Here is a 7,492-nt window from a genome sequence, read left to right on the forward strand (position 1 = left end):
GAGACCCATATTACCATTAAAAAAGGTCGTTAGGGTGCTGACGGCAGCAGATATTTGGGTCCAAACAATTCTATCAAAGTGACATTTACTTTGTTTTGACAATTTATCAAGCCTTTTGGTCTTGAATATCAGAATAGGACAAATGAACCAGCCTCCGCGTATATCTTTACTTCGGAACAAAACCATGATTGTCCCAAGGGCGCCATATTCTAGGAGGGGAGTTTTAGTCAATTGGAAAACAGTTGACACCACAAAAAAAAAACACTTGACACCTCTTGACCGGGTGAACTATGTAAGAATTTTTTTTGAGGACTTTTATTCCAAAGTCCTGCCTTGATAACTATGCAAGAATTAACCGGATTACGAGACAATCCCTCTTGACCCCTGTCAGCAAGCCCCTGGGCGGTCAACTCCAGAAGCAGATAGCAGAGAGGAGCCGCAAGGGAGTGCCCAGATCTGGAGGAGTACATACACCAGAGCTTAAGCACCGCACAGGGGTGAGTGGGCCCTCCCTTGGGCCGTCGGCGGCTAGCCGGAGCCGGGGGGAGGGGAGTGGAGAAGATGGAGATTGTGGCCACGACTTTTGTTGGTCGGATCGCACTGAAGCTCTTCGCGTTTCTAGATGAAAATTACAGGCTACGGCGGAACCTGGAGCATGACATCCAGCGCATCCGGATGGAGCTGGACATGATCGACGCCGCCATCCACGACCACGACGACCGTCGCTCGAGCAACCAGGTGCAGACCGCCTGGATACAGCTCGCGCGCGAGCTGGGCCACAGCATCGACGACTGCATCGACCGCTTTTAGGTTCGGGGAAGACTCTTCTTGCGAGAGAGGTGTACGAGAGTGACACCGTGGTCTGCCAGTACAAAGCACGGGCTTGGGTTCGTGCGGCGGACAAAGGCGCGGTGTGTGTTCTCCAGGAGATCCTCGAGGAGCTTGGCATGCAGGTAACCGGGGATGCCAGGAAGCTCACCACACATCTCAGAAAATGCCTCGAGCCAAAGGGGTGAGCCTACTAGAGAAATCCCTTTTCTCTCAGATTTTTTCTACTTCACTGATTGTTTTTGTTTCTGTATGAACAATGGATGTCCTCTGCTGACTTGTTAATTGTTATTTCCGTTCTTTGATTTGCCCTGCTGACCAGGTTCTTCATTGTTATTGATGACATGAGAACGGAACTTTGGAACACCATGAAAAATTCTTTCCCTGCAGTGATGGGAGTGAGCAGCAGAGTGGTGGTCACCACGCCCATTCAGTACATAGCAAATGCCTGCAGCTCTGCTCACGGTCATGTGTACGCAATGAGAACTCTTAGCGAGGATCTCTCAAGACAGTTGTTCCTCAAAGAAGCTTCCTTGGAGGATTCATCGCCTAGTAATGAGCTTGGTTCAGAAGCACTAAAGAAATGCGATGGTCTGCCACTCGCTCTCGTTACCACAGCCCAATTCTTGCAGAGTCGAGGTGATCCGACACGGACAGAGTGGGCAAGGCTGTGCAGCAACTTGGGTGAACATCTGGAAACGGAGGACACCTTAGCGAGAATGAAGCACGTGGTTCGCCACAGCTATGCCGGTCTTCCTGACCATTTTATCAAGACATTCTTGCTATATCTGGGAATTTTCCCGCGTGATCGCCCAGTGAGAAGAGAAAGGCTAATAAGGCGATGGCTAGCTGAAGGATTATTTGGAGGGGATGCTGAACTCGCTACGTGCTATTTCAAGAAGCTGATCGACCACAGTATCATTCGGCCTATTGATTGGAGCAGCAACGCAGAGGTGAAGACGTGCCAAACTCACGGCATGATGCTCGAGTTCATCCTACACAAGTCCAGATGTGAGAACTTCGTTACCTTGTCACATGATCAGGCACGCCTAACCGGTAAGGCCCGTTGGCTTTCTCTGCATCATGAAAGAGCTGGGCAGGCTAGGATGAGTCCAGAGGATTTACCCTTTGTTCGGTCTCTAACAGTCTTTGGCAAGGCACACAAATCTGTTTTGGATTTCTCCAAGTACGAACTGCTGCGAGTTTTGGATCTGGAAGAATGTGAGGATGAATTGGGTGACAAGCATCTCAGAGAGATATGCAACCTACTGCTACTTAGGTACCTAAGCCTTGGTGGCCCCATTTCAGTGCTTCCCAAGGAGATTGCAAAGCTAAAACTTTTGGAGACACTTGATATAACAAGAACCAAGATAGAGATTCTGCCTATACAAGTCATCGAGCTCCCGAGATTGATTCATCTGTTTGGAAGGTTCAAACTTGAAGATGCAAGTCAGAGAATAAGTAAGCTGAAGAACTTCCTTTCAGAAAAAAGTAACTTGCAGACGCTATCAGGATTTGTTGCTGACAAAGGATTTGCACAACTCATGGATCATATGAATAACTTGACAAAGGTGAAAATATGCTGTGAATCCACTATGGATGTCAGCAACATAACTCATCTTTCCAAGTCAATTAACGGGTTCATCCAGAGAGGCACTCATGCGAGTGACAAGTGTTCACTCTCACTGAATTTCAACAAATGGTCCGAAGACTTGCTGAGTTTTTCCTTGGAAAAAACATGCTTTCTCAGTAAACTGAAGCTAAAAGGCAACATCTTGAGTTTACCTCCATTTGTTACCACGTTGGCTGGTCTCACCGAGCTGTCTCTTTCATCCCTCGGCAAGTTCACTGGGGATATACTTGCTGCTGTAAGCATAGTGCGCTCCTTGCAGTACCTGAAGCTGGTAGCAAGTCACATGGACAAGTTTGTCATAAGAAAGGGGCAGCTCAATATACTACTACGCCTGTGCATCGTGGTGCAATCCATGGAAGACCTAGAAATCGAAGAGGATGCGCTTCCGTGTTTGGAGTCCCTCCAGCTGCTCTCTAAGGATTTAGATGGTTTTGGTGGCATAAGAATGGAATTCCTTGGACGTCTCAAGGAGGTGGCTCTCGACGATGGAGTGAGCGACGAAGCAAAACAGGAGTGGGAAGAAGCAGCAAAGAAACACCCGAGACGACCCAAAGTCTTGTTTGTGAAAACAATGTGAGTCAGAAGCTGATCATCAGATGCAGACGGGAGGAATGGAGCCTGCTGAGACTCCTGCAACACTAGCTCCCCGACATGACGCCCAGGTGCACCTGCTTAACCAGGGAGCTGAGCAGACTGTGGCACAGGTGCAGCCAACTCCCAACCCCATACTTGTTCGTGGCCAGTGAGGCACAAGTTCGGAGTGTTCGGTCACTTACTCCTTTTGGATTTATTTGAGAATCGAGAGTATGCCTTCTATTTCGGCAGCATAAGGTTCGTTGGCAAGCTAAACAACCTGCGATATCTTCATCTGACCTGTTCTGTACCATCTTCAGACCATCTGAAGAGAAGCATGGAAGCTCTGGGCTCTCTACTCTCAGAACATGGCAACCTAAAAACTCTAGCTCTGGTTAATGACCCATGTCATAGAAATGTTGTGGTTCGCAGTGCTTGAAAGTGGCTGTCTCCTGGGATGGCTTAGTACCTCCCCCACTTCTCAAGGTGTTTGATTGGTCGCTACACAGCGGTATACTGTCTTGTATTCTGAAGTGGATAGGAAAACTTGGGAAGCACCGCATTTTGAAGATTGCAGTAAGGGAACTTCCGAGGGATGGTATTGCTGCTCTCACCGCTCTATCCTTGTATTTGCATACGGCTACTGTTGAAAGGATTGTCTTTGACAAGGTGGGATTCTGAATTCTCAACTTCGTGAAGCTCAGGCGCAGTCGGCGAACGCAATGCCTAATCTCTGGAAGCTCAAGCCAGGTTCAATGCCCTGGTGGTTTCATCCGCATGGCACTAGTGTTATGATGTGATTTAATGACCAACTTCATTGTTGTGCAATGCCCTCATGGTCTGGGTTGTTTTGACTATGTATTGTCTGTAAGGCCTGTTTTGCAATATGTGAGCTTTAAATTTCTTCGTGATATGGAAGGACTGTTCCTTTTAATCCTTTTCTATTTCAGATAATTCTTCCTATTGAAAAGAGTAAAGAAAATTGGTTTAACCGCAAGCATTGCAATGTAGCCAGTTGAGTTGAGACCACAAAAATCGATGGGGTGGCCTGAAGATTGACTGACCACTGGTGGTATGTGGTAACCGGTAAGTCCCCTTAAGATATTTTAGAATAAGAATAATATCTTTTTTTGGGGGGAAGAATAAGAATAATATCAAGGCATGCTAGTATTTCTTAAGGTTAATTAAGTGCAAATTTAATGAACTGTAACATTGCCGGGATTCAGTTTACAATGCAAAACTAAACTAGAATTTTCAAGGGTGTGTACAAAATCACATCTAAATAAGAACCGAAACTACAAGGCATGGCAATGGCCATGGACCAGACTCGTCTGGCTCGTCAAGCGGTGAATGCTCGTTTGGCTCGAACTTGGTATTCACAACAGTCCTTAAAGAGGGGGCTCCTACAACTTGTTCCCCCGCCGGCCCACCCTGGATGGACACTCATTGGTGTGGTTTGACACATATTCCTAACACCACCCATTCCTATTCCCGATAGTACTACCTTTTCTGATGACTCAAATCTGGCTTTCATACTGCTCTGGAATTTTGGTGGCTCATGCCTGGAGAAGTGATCAGGAGAGTTTTTTTTTAGAAAAGGAGGATGACCCCCGACCTCTGCATCTGGAAGATGCATACGGCCACTTTATTGATTATTCTCGAGGACCTTACAAAGTATTAAAAACAATATATCTGAATCCACCATTTTGGCAACATATGCCGCTACTCCTATCCATATGATGAAGGAATGCTAACTGGGTCACTACCCAAACCACCCGCCTAAGCCTAACATCAAAAGCCGGAAGCCCCAGCCGAGCCACATACCGGGTCTAGGGCACAATCCGATCAGACGCACTCGTGTGTCGTCGCCGCCATCTTCCACAGGTCCGTCTTCAGATTATATTGAGGCTTCTACCTTGTCTGGCCACTCTGCCATCGACGTCACCATGACGCCAGACAGCTACCTCCTCCTGCGCGAGTCCATCTCCGCGCATCGGACGCCGAGCCTCCACAGCGCCATGCCGCCGATCTCCGTCGCCATCAATGTGTGAGATGAAGTACTGCTCCACCATCCCCCTAGCCATCACTTGCTCCAAAACGATGCCCCGGGGAGGGAAAGCGATAAAACGCCATCATCGTCCGATCCGGAAGACCCAGATCTAGGGTTTCCCTCGGAGCATCCCAAGCCTAATGACGCAGACTGCAACGACGATGCCTCGACAAGGGAACGACATCTAAGACGCCATCATCGTCCGCCATGACCGTAGTCGGCGCGATTTTCATCAGTAGTTGCTCCACCAGACGTGCGCCATCGACGTCGCTGATCCCTTCAACCGGAGTAAACTCCAAAACGATGCCCTAAAGAGGGACTACGACGCAAAATCGCCGTCATCGCTCGATCCCAAGGAGATCTAGGGTTTCCCCCGGAGATGCCCGCGCTATCAAGGATCAGACAAGGGTAGAATCCCGACGAATCTGCCCAGCTGCCGACGAGTCGCACCCGTCACCGTGCCGACGGCAGACTAGCGATCAAGGCCGACGCTTGGGCATAGATCCGGCCGCGCCGCCGCGAACCGATCCGGCCGCGCCGCCGCCGTCCCTGGCGACCGCGACGCACCAAATCGCGAGGCCTCCTACCGCGGGGTAGCGAAGTCGCCGAGGCGCCGCCACCACCCGTCATGGCATCCGGCCCGCCGCCACGCTCCGGCCCGGGGGCGCCGGCCCGCACCAGCCCCACGCGAGCGAGAGGGCCCGAGTCCCCGCCGCCGCCGGCGACGACCAGGCTTCGCTTGGCCGCGCCCTTGGGCGGCGGCGAGGGAGGAGGAGGAGGAGTGGGGGAGGGCCAGCCGACGGGATCTGGGGGCCTCCCGGCCGCCAATGCGGGGGGCGACTCGGGAGGGGAGAGGAGAGGGGTCCCACCGGTGACCAGGAGAGTACTCTACTCTGCATACATAAAAACTGGTGAACTTAGCTTTCATTTATAGTTTTACAGAACTCAAATATATTGCTCATTGCCTCACTTGCCAATAATTGTTTCATTGCACACATCCCTGCCTCTGTACTTTGGATTGTTCAGACATAAATTAAAGTTATCAGAAAAGGAGATATCGGCTCCAATGCAATGCAGCCACACATGCCTCTAGCAGCACTAGTAATAGTAGTGATCTAAATGCTTGTAGCGACCCAACCTCGGACGGTCAAGTCTCTGTGCTTAAATGTCATCCCTTGATCGGTATTGCTGACACACATAGGACTCGAGGTTTTATAACAAAGTTCAATCACACACTTATTACATCGAATGTCTCAAAAAGAACTTATTACATTAATATGTCCGAAGGCCATCTAAATAAGATAATAGGGGAAGCTTCGAAGGTAGAATAGTCCATCCAACTCCACGGCAAAATTGAATGCATGACAACGACCTAGCGCACCTTACTCTTTGTCTGGAAAATTTGCAACATAATACGTTGCAGCCTGTGTAGGTCAGCATATAGAATATGCTAGCAAGACAACACTGTAGAGCAATGAACAAATAACAGCTATAACTACATGCATATATGGCTGGTGGAGGCTCTATAGTTATCATTTGCAGAAAGCTAATTTTCCCCTACAACAAATGAATATAATTTATTTAACTACCAAATTTGTTGAAAACATTGAGAATGGTAACCCCATCTCAATCCCAATTAAAAGTTAATAACCCGACAAAATTAATTAAGTAAAGTGATAAGAGATCAACATAATAATTCAAGTATCAGATACTCAAGATGTCCATAACTGGGGACACGGCTAACCATGATTAGTTTGTACACTCTGCAGAGGTTTGCACACTTTTTTCCATAAGACTCGATATCCTCCGTTGAATTTCTCGCACTACATGATGTTTGAGAAACGGATGACCGAGACACAGTCTTTCAAAAGCATTAACTCTTTACGACGGATGACCGATAACTTGCTTCACATGCCAACACATCTCCCGATTGATCTCTGAAAACTGCATCCCCTTCTCCATCCATCTCTTTAGCCCCATGATATGGTGCCCGACTATCAATATACCTTAAGTTGACCATGTGCTTACGGTTCCACTGATTGGTGATTGCACAAGAAAGTGCCCATCATTGTAAATGTCCTGAAGTTTCATAAGCGATGAGCTATCCAAAGCAGATGAATCTACCAGAATCAATAAACAAGATTTATTAGTACTTCAATCCATAAAAGAAAAAAATATATATGTTAGATTTTGATGTGTGTGTTCTATGTCTCGGCAAGGCTTGTCACAATTTTTTTATGCACGATCAGATTTGTATTTGTATTAGATTGATGCATCTAAGTGGCCCTTTATCCTTGTTCTAAAGAAATTACAGCGCTGCTAGAGGCATGTGTGGCTGCAATGTGTCGGAGGTTGGGGTATGTCCTTTTTTGATTACTTTGATTTATACATCTGAACCATCCAAAGTA

The 7,492-nt window shown here is 47.9% G+C and overlaps 1 pseudogene; it reads left to right on the forward strand.

Moving 5' to 3' along the window:
* Positions 1–369: 369 nt before the first annotated feature.
* On the forward strand, positions 370–3,968 carry LOC123104582 (disease resistance protein RGA4-like; annotated as a pseudogene).
* Positions 3,969–7,492: the final 3,524 nt, after the last annotated feature.

This window comes from Triticum aestivum, chromosome 5A, assembly GCF_018294505.1.
Source record: "Triticum aestivum cultivar Chinese Spring chromosome 5A, IWGSC CS RefSeq v2.1, whole genome shotgun sequence".
Lineage (NCBI taxonomy): Eukaryota > Viridiplantae > Streptophyta > Magnoliopsida > Poales > Poaceae > Triticum > Triticum aestivum.